Source organism: Bubalus bubalis, chromosome 22, assembly GCF_019923935.1.
Source record: "Bubalus bubalis isolate 160015118507 breed Murrah chromosome 22, NDDB_SH_1, whole genome shotgun sequence".
Classification (NCBI taxonomy): Eukaryota; Metazoa; Chordata; class Mammalia; order Artiodactyla; family Bovidae; genus Bubalus; species Bubalus bubalis.
The window spans coordinates 8,963,966-8,985,797 of NC_059178.1; the positions used below are offsets into that span (position 1 = coordinate 8,963,966).

At 41.7% G+C, this 21,832-nt stretch overlaps 1 long non-coding RNA gene across 2 annotated transcripts in view; it reads left to right on the plus strand.

Moving 5' to 3' along the window:
- The window catches only part of LOC123331134, a 214,317-nt gene that overhangs the window by 170,709 nt on the left and 21,776 nt on the right, over positions 1 to 21,832 (plus strand). The window lies entirely within an intron of this gene.

The following is a 21,832-nucleotide window of genomic DNA, read 5'->3' on the forward strand; positions in this document are numbered from 1 at the left end:
CTGGATAAAGGGCTTAGGGGGTTTCTGCTCAAATGAGGTGAGAACCTGCCTGTCAGGGGCCATGCCGGCAACTGTGACATAGTGATGTCCTCACTCTCTGTGCTTCAGTGGTTTTAAAACATGTTTATGAGTCTCATGGTGACTTTCCTGAGGCTGAACTGTGAGTGATGAAAGACTCTGTCCAAGCAGCTGGTCCTGGAACAGGGTCAGCTCTCTCTCACCCCGGCTTTCTTTGAACAACTCAGCCTCTCCCCTGCCAGCCAAGACGTTGGCTGGGAGCCTCACGCACACCTGCCCATCTCTGACAACCTTACATCCACCCCTCGTATCAGGCAAGATGTGGACGTGGGGTACTTCTTCTTAGTTTTGGGTTGACTTCTAGGCCTAAGTGCTTCCCTGGTAGCTCAGATGGTAAAGCGTTTGCCTACAATGCAGGAGACCCATGTTCGATCCCTGGGTTGGGAAGATCCCCTGGAGAAAGAAATGGCAACCCAATCCAGTATTCATGCCTGGAAAATCCCATGGACTGAGGAGCCTGGTGGGCTACAGTCCATGGGGTTGCAAAGAGTCGATTACGACTGAGCGACTTCACTTCACTTCCAGGCCTAAATGTGCCATGTGTTCTGAGATGAGACGTCAGAGCCCCCTAGCGTGGGATGTGACCCTGATCTTTTCAGTTCAGTTGCTCAGTTGTGTCCGACTCTTTGCAACCCCTTGGACTGCAGCACGCCAGGCTTCCCTGTCCCTCACCAACTCCCAGAGTTTGCTCAAACTCATGCCCATTGAGTCAGTGATGCCATCCAACCATCTCGTCCTCTGTTGTCCCCTTCTCCCCCCGCCTTCAATCTTTCCCAGCATCAGGGTCTTAGTGAGTCAGTTCTTTGAATCAGGTGGCTTAAGTATTGGAGTTTCAGCTTCAGCCTCAGTACTTCCAATGAATATTCAGGACTGATTTCCTTTAGGATGGACTGATTGGATCTCCTTGCAGTCCAAGGGGCTCTCAAGAGTCTTCTCCAACACCACACTTCATCAGCTTATGCCTGTAAATTGGTCCACACTGGAGAGGAGAGGGGCTGGAGAGAGAGAAGAGTGGGGAGTTTTAGTCTTTTGTGCTTTGCTCTCACCTCAGTGCTAATGAGAGTGGTTCCAAGGCCACTAGTCAAGAGGCTTCAAGGACCCTAGTTGGAGAATTTGTTCATCCTCTGCACTGGAGGTATAGCAGGCTACGGTTTGACTCTTTTTTTCTTTTTTGATGTTTATTTGGCTGTACCGGGTCTTAGTTCTGGCATATGGAATCTTCAGCTGTGGCACATAGGATCTGGTTCCCTAACCAGGGACCGAACCCAAGTCCCCCTGTCTTGGAAACAGGGAAATCTTAAGCCCTGGACCACCTGGAAGTCCCTATGGTTTGACTCTTGCATGAGGAATCTACAGGGCAGAGTGGGCCGTGTCCACAGTGTGGAACATGAGGTATGGGATCGCAGAGTCAGCAGTTGCAGATGTATGTTTCTGAGGGACCAGTGGTCACAGGGAGCCAGGCTGCCAGGGATCTAGAATCATCTTGCAGGGACTCTTCCAAAAGGGCTTCTGGAAGGAGAATGGAGCCCTTAAAGGGAGGATGTGTGTTGGAGGAGAACCTTGGAGAACCAGGACCTCAGAAGGGTCCATGAGGATTGTGTGGGTGAGGCAGGGAATGGCAGGTGTCAGGTCACAGCAGCGCGGTTTCTGCAGAAACACACCAAGCTGCCGAGGACAGGGACAACTCGAGACGATTCCTAATAGCAAAGGTGTTTTCTGCACTGTTATCCCTTCACCCACTTCTTCTCATTGCTGCTATAGAGGAATTTTCAAATACCACGCTTAGAAGGAGCGCCACACCCATTCCTGTTGCTTCCTGCTGGCCACAGTCTTGAGATAAACCTGGAATCAAGTTTAGAATTTTGATAAGGGATTGCACCAGGTTTTTTTTTTTTTTTTTTTTTTTTTTTTAATTCACCTGTGATTGTTTTAGGGACCAAACTCAAGGACAATATTTAATGATCTAAATGTATGCATGTCTATTGAGGAACTTGCTCAGGCCTGTTCACACAGGAGTAGGGGAAGAACAAAGCTTCCAGATTGGGTTTGAGAGGGTCATGAGAAAAAAAGAATTTCTGATGTATTATAAGCCTACCTTGCTCGATGTATTAATTACATAAGGTATGATCTAAGTGAAAATGTTGAGCTTGCTTGCTATTCCTTTGCAGGTTCAAGATCAGTCACCCCACCCTGCCCTCCCCATGCGATCAGATGCTGCCTTAGTCTAAACTTCTATTTGCAAAGACCAGATTGCAACAGGTCCCTTCCCATGCTGTGTGTTCCTCGTTGGAGGTAAATATCTCAAAGGAAGAACTCAGATGTCATACCTACAAAGTGGCAGGAACAAGTGTTGCTGTTACTGAGAGGCTGCCAGCATGTTCCTGTCTAAGCCTGCTTCTTCAGTTCCCACCTTCAAGCTCTTATTCCTAGTCACTGCCTGTTCTTTTAAGACCTGAGCTGGGGGTCCCAGTCAACCGACCACACACCCCAGTGCAGCCCCCCAGGTCCTGTTACCCATGGTAGCAGATCTCCTGAGAGCGCAGCCCCTGTCTTCCTGGACTCCTAAGAACCACCCACACTCACTCCTCATGGTAAAGCACCTTCCCAGGCCCAGTCACCGTGACCCCTGCCTCTTCTTGGAGTGCTGGTTGCTTGCCCTTGCCTCACGGTATTGGGGGATTGCATTCCTGCCTGGAGTGGCCTGCTTGAAACTGCTGTTGGTGAATCCACCAGCCCTGGAACTTGTTCTGAAACAGGGAGAAGTTTCTAGCTTTCTCCTGGGGATAAAATAAATGCACACAGGAAATTAAGTCTAGAGAGTGTCCGGGGATGGTATAAATTCGGCCTGACATTCCATACCACCTTTACTTCTCACTGATGATGGAATTAAAAATGATGATCTTAAGGATGAAATTGAGGTTTAACTGTTTAATAGATTTAATTTCTGATAATGAAACAGCTACCCCTTTAAAAATATTAAATAACTAATTGACTCCTGACACTTGGTAAGTACTTCAAATATATTACCTTTCAGCTGCCTGCAAAAACAGGTTTTATGATCTACTTTTTACAGATGTTGTTGTTTAGTTGCTTAGTCGTGTCTGACTCCTTTGCGACCCCATGGACTGTAACCCACTGGGCTCCTCTGTCCATGGGATGTTCCATGCAAGAATACTGGAGTGGGTTGCCATTTCCTTCTCCAGGGGATGTTCCCGACCCAGGGACTGAACCCACATCTCATGCTTGGCAGGCAGATTCTTTACCATTGAGCCACTTGGGAAGCCCCTTTTTACAGATGAGGAAACTGTGAAACCTCAGCAGGCTGATTCCTGTCTCCATGCTATATCACACTGACTTCTTGGGAGCTGCATGGTACTATACTAGAGGGGGTTTCTTTCTATCAAAAATGAGCTGGTTTGTTTGAACAGTGGCTCTCAACCAGGTGTAATTTTTGACTTCCAGGGGACTCGCGGTAATGTCTAGATGCGGCTTTGGTCGTCATGACAGTGGGGAGGGCGCTGTGGCATCTCATGATAGAGGTTAGTGATGTTGCTAACCAGCCTACAATGCCCAGAACAGCTCCCACAACACAAGACTTAACCCAGCCCCAAAGTCAGTAGTACCAACTCTGGCTTAAAGCGATTTTCAAGAGCATTTACAATGACTGAATAGAACACGTGGATTTACAGTTTTAGCTAAATAGGCCGCTAGATCAAGGAGTGACTGGGGTAGAATTGTATAAGAGAAGATATAACATCTTATCTTGTGATGCTCCCAAGTCTCTGGATTTGTTTCAGATTTTTTGGTTCAGTACAGTTGCCCAGTCATGTCTGACTCTTTGCGACCCCATGGACTGCAGCACGCCAGGCTTCCCCGTCCATCACCAACTCCCAGAGCTTACTCAACTCATGTCCATTGAGTTGGTGATGCCACCCAACCATCTCGTCCTCTGTCGTCCCTTCTCCTCCTGGCATCAATCTTTCCCAGCATCAGGGTCTTTTCCAGTGAGTCAGCTCTTCACATCAGGTGGACAAAGTATTGGAGTTTCAGCTCAAGCAACAGTTCTTCCAATGAATATTCAGGACTGAATTCCAGAACTGCCTGAGCAGGAGAGGTCCTCTGGGAGCCCCTCCTGCCTGGAAAGGATCTAGGTAAGAACGGTTATGGAAGGTGGCTTGAATGATTTCGGGCTTATACAGAATGTTGGTGAGTTAAAGATTCTACTGTGAGACGCCTAGCAGATTACAAAGCAGAATCACAGAACGCTTTCCTAGCTGACATGTCATCAGGGCCTCCTGTATTATTTTCCAGAGTTTCTGCCTCTTTGCCTTTCTTCCTGTCTGTTAAAAAAAATTCCAAACAAACCTCAGGGTAGTGTTGTGAAAAGCGAGGTGAGTATCATTTCATTTATTTTCATAATAGGAAAGTCATGCAAGTTTGCTCACTGGAACAAATTACCCACTTACTGAATCAGGAAAGGACAATATTACTTACAAACTGTTCTCTGCTGGTCCTCCGTAGCACAGCAAAGATTGTTCTAGCATAATATAATGGCATCCAAAATATTACAGCATTAATTCAAGTAACCAGACAGTAAGAAAAAAAAAAAACACAAAAAACAGCGGGCCCTGAACAGCAGTAATGTTCTGCTCCTGGAGCTGATTAGCTATGTAAAATACAAAACAGCAGAGAAACCCAGAGACCAGAAAGTGAGAGCAGATACAGGTAATGAATTAGGAAGAGGGAAAGGGAGAGGGAGTTACCCATTGGTCAACTTAACTCTTGACTTTTAAAATGAAAGGGAAGTGGGAAGAAACCCATTACCTTTTAATGCAATAGAGTCCAAGTGTAATTCGTAATGATGCTATCCAAACTGCATTCATACTGTTGCTGCTGCTCTGAGAAGTCTAAAGGAATGCAAACATCTGTGCATACCCCATGCCTTGGTACACAGCATGGTCATGCTGTAAAACTCCCCATAAAACAAAGCAGCGTGATTACTCAGGCTTACTTTATAATGCTGCCTGAATTTGAAAATGGATAGATAGAGTTATTATGTACTCGTAAATTCAGGCCAGTTAGGCAGAGAAACAACCCAAGCATCCTGCCTCATGTTCTTGCATCCTACCAGCTCCTTTAGGTGCTGTTCTGGGGGAAAAGAAAGCCTCAGCAGACCGGTACACACAACTCATGTTCCTGGCAGGTAGAAAACACACGTTTTGTAGGATTTGGGAGGGTGTGAATCCACTCTTTCATATGATGTCCACTAGCTCCTGGGCTCGCTGGGTTTGAAAAGGATGAAAAGTACTGTAATCATAGCTTGGGGAGAAGTATCACGGAGACTGAATCAAAGGATGAACAGTTAGTGAGGGGTAGATTATCCAAAGGTAGAAAATAATACGCATTAGGGATAGTACATGTGAAAATCCCTCGTTATTTTAAGCTCTCTGAAGCTCTAAAAAGTTTTCAGCTTATTTTAGGAAATATCAATTCAGAAGGAAGTTAGTAAGCATTGGTTTATCTCTACTTACTTACTAGTCTTTTAAAAATGTTTACTGGAGCACAGTTGATTTACAATATTGTATTACTTTCTGCTGTATAGCAAAGTGAATAAGTTACACACACACACACACACACACACACACCCCTTCTTTATTCGATTCTTTTCCCATACAGGTCTTTACAGAGTTTAGAGTATCACTACTTACTTCTTAAGAGCAGAACTCAAATTTATTGAGTACCTATTATGGGCCAAGGATTATATAAGGTACTCAGGAAATAAACTTAAGAGAGACAGTCGTGATTTCTTAATTTCACTTAAACAAGGGTGAACAGATGAATGTAAATATCTTGATGCAAGTTAATACAACTAGATCTAGGGAGGAGCTGGAGATTGGAGAGGTGTTTAGACTGTGGTTGAATCAGTCACTAGTTGACTCAGGAGGGGAACTGGAAGAGAGGTGGTCCTCAAGCAGGCCTGTTAGCCCTCCCGCACGGGAACCAGACGGATAGAGGCGCCGTGAACAAGGGTGGCGGTGGTGCAGGAAAAGAAACCAGTTGTAAGGGAAGTTGAAGAATTAAGTTTCCAAGACATAGAATTGAATGTTTCTGATGATTCAGGTAGATCTTTCTAGTAGCCAGGAAGAAGTGTGGGTTTGGCTATTATAGAGTTCCGAGTTGGAAAGGATTCAGGATTGTTTTAGATTCAGTAAAGCCATCGCATTTTGCTGCTTTGTGAAGGGCATTGAGATGATTTCTGGTTTTGTGTCGGGTCCTTGCTGGACTCTAAGCTTCTTGAAAAGTACCGTATCGAATACATAGATGTTTTCACTGTTAAGAGGAAACCTGTGGTTAAAAATCAACTGGTGAATGAATGAACTGCATGATAAGTGAATATATCTCAGTAAGTGAAGTGAAAGTCGGTCAGTCACATCCAGCTCTTTGTGACCCCATGGACTATACAGTCTGTGGAATTCTCCAGGCCAGAATATTGGAGTGGGTTGCCTTTTCCTTCTCCAGTGGATCTTCCCGACCCAGGAATCGAACCGGGGTCTCCATTGAAGGCAAATTCTTTACCAGCTGAGCCACTAGGGAAGTCCAAAAGAAAAAGAAAAAAATCAACTGATGCAATGTTCTTCTTCCTAAATATTTCCAATAAGGAGGAGGGAAGGAAGCTAGGAAGCAAGGAGAACAATCTTACAAATGGATTTCATGGAATGACTGGACCGAAAGCATTTGATTCAGTAAGGGATCATCCCCTTGATTTGATAAGAGATCATGTGCTCAGTCTCCTACTTTTGCTGATAAGGAAACAAAGACCAGAAGAATGAAAATGTGTTTAAGAGTCATACATGAGTTGCCTCTAACACCCAAGCCTTCTTTCTCAGTTCTTTTTGTTTGATTTTATTTGGCTTGGTTTTTTTTAATTGTTTAAACACATTGTCATGATATTTATTATTATTAACAGTATAATAAGTGAATATTGGTGTTTAAAAAATATTATTAGTAAAAGCAAAACAAAATGAAGGTATCGCCTTTCAGAAAGAAGAGATGCAGAGTGAGACATAAGGAAAGAGTAGGCTTGGTCTAGACTGTCAATCATGTATTCAGTGAGGCTGAATTCCTCCGTTTCTATTTTTAATAAAACCCTTGAGTTCTGGCAGCAAGTGTTAACAAGTCCACTTAGTATTTGTCAAAAAAACTTAAGGTACTCAACTAATTAAGCATTCCTATCTTTTTACATTTGACATTTTCATCAACTAGAAACTTTCTAGACTAAATTACTAAATTTGAAATAAAATTTCACATAATTAAACTTTTAAAAATGGATACTTATGCATTTTAAATAGAGAACCAGCCCTAAGGAAAGCATAACTTCATGGTAAAGTGGACCAATTACCAACTGAGAGTTTCAAGAGCAGCTTACTTCTGATGCCTGAAATGAAATAAAAATTTTAAGTGGCTGAGCTGTCAAATGGAGGAGCCCATGAGATTTACATGTGCCACAAGGATTTCCAGTTTTCACTAAATATGTGATCCTGTCTTCAACTTGGTTTCCTGTGTATGAATCCTAGTTTGGCCATTTCACTTCGAACAGTTTTGTTAGTTGAGAGTTTGTCCTTGGTTCCTGGGAAGAAAGTTAGTTCTAGGAAATAAAGTGATTGTCCAGTAATGGCTTTAAGAACTAACAGGATAGTCTCCTCTCTCTCTCTCTCTTTTTCTAAATCTGTTTCCCCTTTTGAGTGAAGTATGTTTTCAAACTGATGCCCATGTGTGTATCATTTATGCTTTTAAAATCATCCCATTTTCTTGGTATATGACCAATGAGATATGTGATTTCAAGGAAGTCCTTCTGAGTCTGTCCCTTCTTTAGCTTAAGGGATAATGTCTATTGGAAGTATTTTTTGCCACAATGTTGACATGTAGTATTAATAGTTGTTTGATAAACATCCAGGGAATTTATGAATCAATAAAAGAAATTCTTGGATACTGCTTTGGTAAATAAACACGTGTAAGCCAAGGGATTTTTTTTTTCTTTTTCAGTTAAAATGCCTAGGCCAGGTGGCATTCTCTTTTAGAGTTTGTGTCATCTGTAGTCCTTGCAAAAGATGTTATGGATCGTTTGTTAACCCGTATGGCAATTTCTTGGGTGACTCAGTCTATTGTTAAGGGGACAGCTGTGAGCAGCTGTGTATTTAACTCAGAAATAGAAATTTCTATGCATGTTATAAATCTGTGCCTTTGAAAGACAGGGCTAAATGGTTTTACTGTGCTCCATTGGGTGTGAAATGGTTAAAGAGTAATACAATCCTGAACTTTATACCAGAGATAAATGATTAATTTATTACATGTAAAGTAAAATTTTGGTGATGTTTCTGTTTACTGGAGGATGGCTTTTTAAGTTCAGACTTCAAATCCAGAAGTTATCTTTCAGTGAAGATGAGAGGAGGTTGGAGAATGAATCAGGATAAATCACATAATGAGTGTGGATGTGTAGAGCAGGCGAGGTCTGCTGGCAGAAGAGAACACCAGAATAGAATGAAGGCATCTTCAGGAGCAAAGATGGTTTCAGTATAGGGGCTCAGGCAGACCAGAGAGGTAGGGTGATTAGCAGAGGACTACAGTCAGATAACTGAGTCTCTGTTGTAGCATGAAAAATCAAAGAGAAGCCCTTCCCCAATAAGAAACCCATGGCAAGACATCCCTGGTTCTCCGGTGGCCAAGACTCTGTGCTTCCACCGCAGGGGACACAATCTTGATCTCTGGTCAAAGAACTAAGGTCCCTCATGCTGTGCGGTGCAGTCAAAAACAAAGCAAGGAAACAAAAACCCCCAAACCAGTGGCAGACATTTCTGAAGTGATATTGAAGGGAAGTTTTATCTTCTTACCAATGGAATTAATAAAGATCCTTATCAGAAGACCAAGACCAAGTGAAGTCACTCAGTCGTGTCCAACTCTTTGCGACCCCATGGACTGTAGCCTACCACACTCCTCCATCCATGGGATTTTCCAGGCAAGAGTACTGGAGTAGGTTGACATTTCCTTCTCCAGAGGATCTTCCTGACCGAGGGATCGAACCTGGGTCTCCTGCATTGGAGGCAGACGCTTTACCGTCTGAGCCACAAGGGAAGTCCTTATCAAAAGATAGCTTTGTGTATATGCAGTGACATCTATGTGAGACAAGAACAGCATGGAGGAAGCCTCAGAACAGTAAGAGAAATATGGACTGAACCAAATTCTCTCCCCTAGGCATACCTTTTCATCCCTTTTGGTGAAGAATCGCAAATTATTGTATGTTACTATGAGTTTGTTTTACATAAATATGTTTAAATTAGCAGCACCGTAACTTACAGTCCTCATTGTGTAGGTTTAATCATTCTCACCTGTTAGAGACACATTGCCTTCATAAAATCCCAAGTTATAGCACCACTGCCAGGATTGCTACAAATGCAGATTTGAACTGGGCAGAGTCACTGATGGGCACTCAAGATACCAGTTTAAAAGTGGGTACCCCTGTGTTACCCCAAGAAGACTTGCTTTTTCCCTGGGGGGTGCTACACGTACATCTCCTAACTTCAAAGTAACCCAAAGCCTATGTCCCATTAATGACATTCCAGAAAAATTATCTTCTGCTAGGAGCTTATGTGTGGCTGACGCTAAGGCTACACCCAGGCCTCAAATGCATCTAGTTTGTACAGTGACGCTCTGAGAACAGTGTGAACGGAAAAGCCACACTTTCACTCTGACTAGACCAGGAGTAGTAATCAGAGTGTTGGAAAAATAATCTCTATGAGGCTTAGCCTTCTGCTGTTGTTTGGTAGCTAAGTCCTGTGTGACTCTTTCATGACGCCATGGACGGTAGCCCTCCAGGCTCCTCTATCCATGGGGTTCCCAGGCAGGAATACTGGAGTGGGTTGCCATTTCCTTCTCCAGGGGATCTGCCTGACCCAAGGACCAAACCAGTGTTTTTATCCATGTGTTGTATCATGTTACCTCTGCACTTGATCACCTACTACTATTTCATATTTTCATTGTGCCAGGCCTAAGCTAACTGTGAGCTTTTCATGACCTTCCATCATCTGACACCTCCCTTGCTTTCTGAAGATGTTTCCATAATAGTCGTCTTCTATCGGAGCCCTTCCCTGCTCTGATCTCAGCACCAGGAAGGCCCTCTTGTTATCTCTGCCGTGTAGACTGTGGGCTCCCACTTCTTAGGGCACTGCCGTCCCAGAGATCTCCCCGGTCCTGGGCTCTACACTGTGACTGTTGAGGACCACGTAGTTGACCAGATAACTGTTTGCTACTTTCTGTAGTCTTCTTTCATTTTTGTTATTCTTTCCAGTTAGAACTATTATTTCTTGAAGGCAGGGACTTTTCTGCTAGCCCCATGGCACACAGCTCAGCAGTGAGCAAGTAACAGGTCTCAAACTATTTCAAACCTATTTTTTTAAAGTTCTGTTTAGGTAGTCTCCCTGATAGAAGCACCCTTTCATAGAGCTGGGGGGCTCTATTGTGTTGTGATCCTGCTGCCTGGTTATCTGTTCATTTGATTGCTCCCCCCTTTTCATCCCTTCCATTGCAGTGGTGGTCTGAAAGTAGCATGTGGGTTAATTTTGAAAATGAAGATTAATTGTGTTTTGAGAACTTTGCAGCATCCCTTATGATATAATTAGCATTTCTCCATGTCATTGCACAACTTAATTTGAGAAACATTCTAGAAATTACCAGCAGAGCTGGTGTGATGTATTGGCAACAGCTGATGCTGATTAAGCTCATTGGCTAATATGGTCACAAAGTGCCACATGTAAGAAGCCTAAGGCCAGAACACAGGAGAACGAAGATTCCCTGGGCGATTAATGGCTTGAAACGCCTGGATAAAGCCAAAATGAGAGAGATTTGATGACGGTATCACAGAAAGGTTAGGTAACACTATATCATTACTGTTATTTTAGTAGTTTGATTTTCATGGTGTTTGGCTCTAGTAATATTTTTTTAAAAACCCACCATTTGTCAACTTTCGGAATCAATGACTCATTTCTGTTGCTTTTCATGACTATATCTTTAGAGTGGGTAAAATTATGCAGGATTTAATTAATTGATATTTAAAAATTACCTGTTTTATTTCTTCATGTTGTCATGATGGGTGTAAATTATTTATATTGTGATAACTCTTAACATGTGATTTACCCTCCTGAAAAAAAACTTTTAAGCACACAATACAGCATTGTTAACAATAGTCATGGGGTTGTATAGCAGATCTTTAGAATTCATTCTTTTTGCATCGCTGAAATTTTACACCAGTTGAACAGCAACTTCCATTTTCCCTCCCCACAAACTACGATTTTTATTCATACTTTAATTATCCCCTAAAGAGTTGTACTGTACTAGAATATCAATGCCAATCTTATTTATTGTCTTTTTCTACTCTTTCAAGAAGTCTTATGTTGCCAAATTATTCATTGGCCTAATACTTCTTTTCCAAAATTGTTTATAATCTAATCCCATTATTTGAGAAAAATCTCTCCCAAAATTCCAGCTCATGAAAGCCTAATTCACCCACCTTTTTTTTTTTTTTTTTTTTTTGGATGGCCACTTGTATTTTTTAAACACCTATGTTGGGCCCCAATCATTTTTCCCACAGGCAGAAAACCTCTCAACCCTTACTTAACTTTCTTCCTTCAGAGATTTTCAGTTCAAATCTTAAAACTTTTGTTCTCTCTATTCTGAATGGCCTTCTACTCTTTGTGTCTTTTTCATCTGTCTTTTGGATATTGTTTTGAAAATAGAGTACATAATCTTGAAATAATTATGATGTATGTGGAGCCAGTAATATTTCAACTTATACTGTTTATCAAAGGCTTTTTAGGACTGGAAGGAAGGGCGCATTCAAGATTCATCTACAGTCATTGCAGTCTGAATGAATCTTTATTTCTGTGACTGTGACTTAGTTTAAATGTTTCATATTATTTTTCTATATAATTTTGTATTCTTACTGTGTTCTGCTTTTTTTCAACCTTATTTGACCTTCATTGTATCAATTTCAGTTTCTCCAATTTATCCACATGATATTAGATTATAACCCCAGTCTTTTGTGGTTTTCAGAAATCTTTCCTAGCCATGAAATGCCATCAGATCCTAATAGTTGCATGAAGTCAGCCTTTAAATAAAACCAGCAGGTTCTCTGCAGTCACCTCTCAGTTTAACACCAGGTGATTTACAATTGTAATTTAATTTCAAATACTTTAATTAGGAGTGTACTTTAGCATTATTTAACATACTTCCTATTTGAGTATGAAACATTAAATATGAATTCTCTTCATATGTCCCTTAAATTTAGGACATGAAACAATGAACTGTCTAGGAAGGCAGCGTTTCTTCTCACATATTGTTGGAATGTCTGGAGGAGAAACGATTGCCTATTGGTACAGTTTTTAGCACTCTGTGAAGACTCTTTTGTATAAACTATGTCTCCTTAGGTCTCTATGCTGGCAATTGCAGCACTGTAACTTTGGTTTTATTTTTAACTCAAGTCTGTGCAAATTACTCTTAAATGCAAATTACTCTGGAAGTTTTAGTGCTCAAGCATTTTCAGCCGCTTGCACTTGGGGTTGTCTAAGGCAGCAGAATCCTGTTCTAAAGAAGATTTTGGCAAAAGGCAAGATCATGGTTGTATGTGGTCCTTGATGAAGTGCACGTAGGACAAGAAAGAGAGGAATTTACAAGGGACCCTAAAGACAAACATGATTATTTTAATTGTGTAACAGTGGTACTTTGATATCCAGTGTGTGCTTTTCCTTTTCTTGATTTTTATCCATACTCTGATCAAGTAGCATGGAGGACAGACGTTGTTAAAGAAAAGGCAAAGGATGAGAGACAAGGAGATGTTCAGCTTGTGTGTGATAAGGCAGAGGCAACAGTCTTGAGTGCTGAGGCATCTGATTTGCACAAGGTGGGTATTTTAATAGAGCATTGTATTTTCCAAAAGCTTAGTTTGGGAAATCAAAGCCTCAGAGGAGTAAGTTCCCAAAATTTGTGATATACATATAGTACCAGCTTTGGGAAGACACCAGTAATTTCATCCAAAAACATTCCCAGAGATGCTCAGAATAATGTTTGATCAAGTGTCTGGATACCTCGTTAACACAGAGAATTAATCATCATGGGGACATTAAGTAAATGTTTGTGATCACACAGCTGGAAGTGGGTAGGCATTGAACTTGAATTGAGATAGGTAAGATACAAGAAGACTTTGCTTTTAGTAACTAGTCCTTTCATATCCAGCAGATATTAGGATCTTTCTCCGCATCTTTACAGCCATCCTAGTCTAGCACCAGTTTGCCTCATACCCAGAAACCACCGAGATGACTGGGAAACTGGTAACCCTCCCTTCATTTGCTTGCTCAGGAATCATAGTCCCCCAAAGCTATGGACAAAATCTGGACATTAAGGTTTTCATGTCACAGCTCCACGTTTCCAGCCCTGGCTCCATCTGCACAGATGATGGAGATGCATTGTGCTTGAAGCAGAGAATTCAGAGTCTAAGGTGCGAGGCAAAATTGCCTATGGCCAGGGTTGCATAGCAAGTAGTTTTTATGTGTACTAACATTTGACACACACTGAGCTAGGCTGAGGGGATGAACTAAAGGAAAGCCTGTAGTGTAGCAGAATTTTGAGATGCCTGCAAGTATGTTCTGAAGTCATTGTCAAATCTCCACTAGTGAATTAGGTGTTGGTGGGGAATTCTACGGAGAAGGCAATGGCACCCCACTCCAGTACTCTTGCCTGGAAAATCCCATGGACAGTGGAGCCTGGTGGGCTGCAGTCCATGGGGTCACTAGGAGTCAGACATGACTGAGCAACTTCACTTTCACTTTTCACTTTCATACATTGGAGAAGGAAATGGCAACCCACTCCAGTGTTCTTGCCTGGAGAATCCCAGGGACGGGGGAGCCTGGTGGGCTGCCATCTCTGGGGTTGCGCAGAGTCGGACACGACTGAAGCGACTTAGCAGCAGCAGCAGGGGAATTCTAAAGTGTTCCTACTTGCTTTCTGGGTGTATTCAATTTGTTTTATTGTTCAGTCTCTAACATTAATATGCATTAACAGATTTGTTTGTCAGTGTTAAGATTAAATGAGATAGTGCCGTTCTGTGGGTGGGTGTGTTGGTAGTGGGAGGGAAGGTCTTTTTAAAGTCATCTGTAAGTGAAATGTTCTTAGGACCTGACCCTATTCTGCCTTAGTTTAGTTATATTTGAGGACAGATAGTATATATCCTTTTCTAATTGCTCAAGGGTGCAGAGCTATAACTCATACAATGCTGCCTAATGTCCCTCCTGATTCCTATGGATTTCTCTGTCCACAACAAAGTATTCTGACTGTGACATGGACTAAATATCTCAAATTAGACATGAATAGTGGGATTTCTACTCCATTAGGCAGGCTGGTCCAGGGACTGTGGCCTGGGACTTGCTAGAAACGCTGCATCTATGAATTTCAACCTGCCCTCACTCACATTCCTTTACTCTCAGAAGTCACTGATGATGTTTCCTTTTTCTTCCTAATCAACCAACAAATATTAGTACACTTCATCACTACTTTATTGGTGATGATAAATCCAAATAATATTTACACCAAAATATTTTTGAGGATTGGTTTTGGAGGGGTGGAGGAAATTTTGAAATGATATTAACATTACTCAAGAAAGGAAAATAGGACATAGTTTTACCGGAGTGGGTAGCTATTCCCTTCAGGAAATCTTCCCAACCCAGGGATCAAACCTGGGTCTTCTGCATGGCAGGCAGATTCTTTACCATATGAGCCCCTAGGGGAGCCCTAGTTAGACAAGGATATCGCTGTATACAGAGCCCTGGGTTAGAGATACTCTGCGCCTGGCCCTACCACTACTGGCTTCCTGGATGACTTTGGGAAAGTCATCCACCCTCATTTCCCTTTAATTTTCTTATCTTTAACAGAAGAATTAGGTACTCCCCATGGTTCCCTCACAGTGTCACATACTGTGATGGCAAACACATCCATTAACAAGTGCAGCAGATGGTCGGGTGTCTTTGCAAATCTCACATTCAGAGAATTACCAGCTTTGTTCTCCTTCGAGAAAGTCGTGGAAGCAGATACTCTGTCCTCATATGTTTTTTTGAGAGCATTGGCAAGGCCTGTACTCACGGTATTGGTGGAATTGACTCTATAGCACAGACCTAAAGGGAATTATATATGGGAATAAGCTTGTGAATATATGCAGAAAGTGGGGTGTGTGTAAGTGTATGTATAAAATGAATTTCTGGGTTTTGAACTTTCTCTCCAATGGCCTGCAGTTTGGGAAGACAAGCCCGTATTTCCCTGCTTTGGTTCATTCAAAACACACTGAACACAATAAAATCACAGTAAGAGCGTCTGCTCCTGTCCTTGGCTCTGGGCTGAAAATGATTCCATCAGAATGGATAAAATAGCCATTCTAAGTTTACCTTAGTGTATCTGAATGAAGTGTTTTTTCTTCTTGTTCAGAGTGAACGACCCTTTTGTTCAAGCTCACATTTGTCTTTTTAAACTTCCTTTATCTTTTACTCTTAAGAAATAAAGGGGGAGAAAAGAGAATAAGGGTATGGAAGGCCCAGAGGTAACATGCTGACAGAAGTTCCATTGACCAAAAAATATATCTGGAAATGAAAAAAAAAAAGTGTCAGACACAAGATGATAAATGACTAAATTATCAGTTTGAAGGGGAATAATATGAGAAGAATGCAATTTTATTTTTAAAGCTAAAGAGTTTTCATGTTCAGAGATAAACTAAGAAATTTTAAACTTTAGACTTTTTAGTATAGTAAATGTATACTTTCTTAGTATAGTAAATGTATACTATTTTAAAATTGATAAATAAGAAAGAAGCTGTTTTATGAAAGTAAGCTACTACTATAGAATGCTTTTTAAAGTCCTTCAGCTGAAGTTTGAATATCTTACATTCTGATCTGCAAATACAAAGAACAATTGAAATCTGCATAGAATACAAAGTGATTTTTTAAAAATGAGGTTTGGATGATAACTCACCTGTGCTGACCCTTTCCTTCTCTTTGAAGTCATAAATTTGCTCATTACATTTTTGAATTAGAAATGAAAATAATTTTACTTCTTATTTTCACATTTATTGTACTTAGTGTTAAAACATCAAATGCCAAACTGTACAAGGAAATATTGTACCAAAATAGCTGGGAAGTGTGTATGAGATACTAAGGCATCTGGTTGAGAAAAATGAACACTAAATAAACTGCTAGACATCTGTTTTGTATCTTCAACATTAACTCTCAGGCTTAAAAAAACTTCCTAGATGTGGAAGGATCTTTTTTGTTGTACCTGAATGCATCCAGATGATTTCTGTCTAGAAATCAAGAGTAAAAAGATGTAAACCCTTCTGATAATGAGGTTCATCTCCTAAAACAGAGGTTGAAAGAAACCACGCAGAGGGGGTTTACAATCAGTTAGAAACGCCTTGACAGTCAGACACATACAGTTGTCTCTTCATTAACTTCTCCCCCTCCCACAATCAACCCATTTTACTTCTTCCCCAACCCAACCACGCACTTCTAATTTTGCCCTCATTGATGGGCCTTCAGTGAGAAAGCTGATGCATAAGTCTATCAGGTTTTCTCTCTTAGTATATGAGATCTATTTTAATCCTAAATAAGAGAACTGTCTGCTGAGATGCCAGGGACATTCATCAGGAAGCTTCCCAAGGGAGGGGGATGGTATTGAATTCTCTAGGAAGCCCATGGTAAAAAACTGTCACTAGGAAGACACTAGCAAACTCATGGAACTCACTTCAGAAAGCAGCGGGGGGCCTGTTGAGTTCTTTTGGAATTTCTCTAGGGGTGAGTTTCCCTGGGTTTCCTGACCTCCAGCCCAGTGCAGGAGCAACAGGAAAATGAAAGCATGCCAGAACCGGGAGGAGAAACCTTTCCTCCTCCAGGGTCCCTCCGATATTCTGTACGGACAGAGATGGATGCCATGTCATATGGCGAGGGAGAGATGTTTCAGGATCCATAAGGGTGGATTTGGAACTGGGAGGTAATAAGCTGGGAACTGGTACATTCCTTCTTGTTCTGGAGGGCAAAATCATGTCTGAAAATAATAGAATGCTAAAGTAAATCACAAACCACGCTCATGTAGGGGGGTGTGTGTGTGTGTGTGTGTGTGCGCGCGCGCGCGCGCGTGCATGCATGCATGTTACACACACATGACTCGCTCAGTCGCGTCTGTTCGCAACTCCTTGGGAGGTAGCTGGCCAGGCTCTTCTGTCCATGGAATTCTCCATGTGTGTGTGTGTTAAGTCATTTTAGTCGTGTCCGACTCTTTGCGACCCTATGTACTGTAGCCTGCCAGGCTTCTCTGTCCATGGGATTCTCCAGGCAAGAATACTGGAGTGGGTTGCTGTTCCCTGCTCCAGGGGATCTTCCTAACCCAGGGATGGAACCCAGGTCTCCTGGCTTTTAAAAGATCAGTCCAGTCTTCTCTGCTTCTGTGATTTAAGCTATAAGATGATTATACGTTTTCTGTGTCTTTGAAAATAAGATATCATCAACTGAAGAACAAAACCATGAGGACCATGATGGTGCCATCATGATAGACAATCAAGGCCAATCAGACTGTGGCGTGCTATCAACTGTAATTGGCACCCTTGTTTCTGAGACATTAAAATGTGAAAGAAAGATTTCAGAAATGTTCAGTCTTGCTTTAGAATCAATGCAGCATAAGGAAAAAAGGATCATAGCTTTGGTTAGTAGCCCCAGCAAATGATCTCTTGTCTCCCTCTTCTGTGACCTTCAAAGCTTAATAATCTTTTTGTGTATTGTATTTATCCCAGCTTCATAAAAACTTTGATAGTTTACTTTCCACTCTTCTCATCACCTATAGTCTTTGGACTGCAGTTGATTCTATATGCCAGTATTATTATTATCTGATTGTTTCATGTGTATCACACTTGTCTCCCTACCTCCCTTGTAATTCCTTGAGAAATCTTATTTGCAACTTAGATACATTTATATGAAGTTTGGATGATTTGATCAGTAGATCTGGTGAGCACAGTAAATCATTATTAATATATGGGGATTGAAAATAAGTAGCCCAATCACATGGGTTTTTGTGAAGATTATTTCTATTCCCATTTGACTTCATATGTCGAAATGTGGTTTACTGAGAAATGTTGGTCAGTCATAAATATTTACATTTAATTTGCGTAAGAATTGAACTTTGGTGTTTATATTCAAATTAAAAGCCAGAGCCTGATAGTATAAAATGAACATATATTTGAATTTGGCCTGAATGGAATAGATCTCTTAGATCTTCCACCAACATACTTGTCCACATCTCTGGGGGATGTACATTGTTCCCATTAAAATCAATTCAAGCTCATTGAATCTTCCTTTCCTGGAGATCGAGGTCAAAAGTAACCTTCATTGGCCAGCAGATACTGCTTGAAACCAAGGTCCTTTCAAGTATTTCTATGAGCAAAGATATTTCAAAAAGCAGACAGGGAAAGGAAATGATACATGGCTTTTCTCACTAGAGAGATTGCAACAAATCACGTTGGAAGAAAATATAATTTCAAAACAATGTTTTAAAGAACAAATTTTAAACATTTGCTGTAGTGACAGAGGGGGAAGGTTGTTTTGCAATTTAATTTTCAATTATAAGGGTACAAATTAAAGTCTGATGATGCTTAAATCTTGCTAGAGGTCTTTTGGACAGCAAAGGGTAGTGAAAGAGAGAAAGAGGGAGAAAAGAAATAATCACATTTTTTTGCCTGAGTAGTAAATTAATTTCCTGCTTTCTTTCAGAGGCAGATCATACCTCTGGGTGAAGTTTGTATTGCTTTTTTGCTTTCCTATTTCCCCGCATTAAGTGTGTTATTAATAAGAGTGGTGAATTTGAAGAATTGAGGGTGGCATCTATATTGCTTCCCAGGTGGCTCAGTGGTAAAGAATCCACCTGCAGTGCAGGAGACATAGGAAGCATGGGTTCGATCCCTGGGTCAGGAAGACCCCAGTCGTTGGAAATGGCAACCTACTCCAGTATTCTCGACTGGAAAGTTCCATGGACAGAGGAGCCTGGCGGGCTACAGTCCAGGGGGTCACAAAGAGTCAGACATGACTGAGCACAGGACACGTGCATGTGCACACCCACACCCACACCCACACCCACACCCGTATTGCACCCATTATGTCACTGAGCCTTCCTTCTGTCCAGTCCATGTACTGGCAGTCCTACCTAAACCCTGAAAACAAGAGGGCTAGAAGGTATTTCTAACTCTGATTTCTTTAGCCTGGGATGATTTTTTAAAAATAAATACTTTGAATAAGCTTTATTTGAATTTAATTTGGGGAATAGATGGATGATGCTGAGAAGCTACCAAGGATAAAATGATTGATTTCTTTTCATTCAGACTTGAATTATGTGAAAACCATAACTATTAAATGGAGAAGGCAATGGCAATCCACTCCAGTACTCTTGCCTGGAAAGTTCCATGGATGGAGGATCCTGATGGGCTATAGTTCATGGGGTCGTGAAGAGTTGGACACACTGAGTGACTTCACTTTCACTTTTCACTTTCATGCATTGAAGAGGAAATGGCAACCCACTCCAGTGTTCTTGCCTGGAGAATCCCAGGGATGGGGGAGCCTGGTGGGCTGCCGTCTCTGGGGTCGCACAGAGTTGGACACGACTGAAGCGACTTAGCAGCAGTAGCAGCAGCTATTAAAACTTAAGAAAAAAATATTGGAAGCAAGCTTTGGAAACAAGCTTTGGATTGTGATTCAGTTTTTTTTTTTTTTTTCCAAGCTACTAATTTTAGTTGATCAAAACTTTATTGTTTTATTTGTGGTTACATCCTGAGTCACAAGATGGCAAGAAGTGATGTAAAGCTTGGGAAATGGGGGAAGTCTGTGAAATTATTATAAAATTATTGAAATTTTAGCTAGTTATTTAGAACATCTAGGACATGGAAGCAACCTAGATATCCATTGGCAGATGAATGGAAAAGGAAGTTGTGGTACATATACACAATGGAATATTACTCAGCTATAAATAGGAATGCATTTGAGTCGGTTCTATTGAGGTGGATGAAACTGGAGCCTATTATACAGAGTGAAGTAAGTCAGAAAGAGAGAAATCCTGTATATTAATGCATATATATGAAATTTAGAAACATGGTACCAACAATCTTACATGCAGGCATCAAAGGAGACACAGATATAAAGAACAGAGGTTTGGACTCAGTGGGAGAAGGCGAGGGTGGGATGATTTGAGAGAAGAGCATTGAAACAGGTACACTATCATGTGTAAAATAGACGACCAGTGTAAGTTCAGTGCGTGAAGCAGGGCACCCAACGCTCGTGCTCCAGGACAACCCAGAGGGATGGGGTGGGGAGGGATGTTAGAGGGCCGTTCACATCTATAGCTTGTGGCCAGTTCATGTTGACGTATGGCAAAAACAATCATCATATCGTAAAGCAATTATTCTCCAATTAAATTAATTAAAAAAGAAATTCTAGCTAGAAACAGCCTCACCATATATGCTTGAGATGGCCAGAGTCCGACCCCTACATGATCATTCTCAATTCATGCTGTCTTCACATAATAGATTCATCATTATATTTCTCCTTGGAGCCTGGGTAAACATAGATACGATTGCAGTCAGTGGAACCATTCTATGAGAGGTACAAATGAAGAGATGAAATATATATACTTTGTTTAAATTTACTCACACCTAAGGCTTTCATTTTTCTTGAAGTTACGCACATTTTGTGGATACTTTAGGAAATAGGCAGGTCTTTTCAAGAGCTGAATTTTCAGGCTCTTCCATATGAGATTAGGGAAAGAAAGGGAGATTCTAGAAAAAGCTAGAACTGTAGGGTCCCTTTCTTACTGCCCCTCAGCATGTCTTTGTGACTGGGGGAAACATTGGGGATACTGCCTGTCAAAGATGCACAACCTAAAAGTTAAGAATTATATGCTGCTTGGCATACAAACTAAGGACTTAAGCCCAGAGTCTAGCATCTCAGACAGCTCTGAGAGACTGCTTCAGAGAGGCACGGGAGGAGCCAGGGTGCACAGGGATTTTTGCAACAAAGACCAGGTAGTCAGAATATGAAAAGATTACTGTTAGTGAGAGAAAACCAGACATCTCAAGTGGGGGAATTTTGTGTTTTTCTCTGTATGGAAAGATGGAAACGTCTGGGCTCGCTGAAATCATTGCTTCCATATGAACCTCTCAGCTCTCTGGGGCCAGTATTCTGTGGTTTCTCATCTGGGGTTTCCCCAGGGGCACGTCAGGGAGTGGCTGCAGGGTCTGGTTTGATGGTGGGCATCATGTTTCCATGCCGAGTCCCCCCAGGGCTCACTGCTGGCACCGCTGGAATATGATGGCTTGATGGCTGCCGCATCTGTTGTTCACTAATATGGCAGGCAGTATTTCTTTCATTGACACACACAACCTACCAAAAAGGTCACTGAAGAAACTGGTAAGATGTGGTAATGCCAGGACACATTGAAAGTGAAGTGAAAGAGTTAGTCTCTCAGTCGTGTCCGACTCTCTGTGACCCCATGGACTGTAGCCCGCCAGGGTCCTCTGTCCATGGGATTCTCCAGGCAAGAATACTGGAGTGGGTTGCCATTTCCTTCTCCAGGGGATCTTCCCGATGCAGGGATCGAACCTGGGTTTCCTGCATTGCAGGCAGAGCCACCAGGGAGG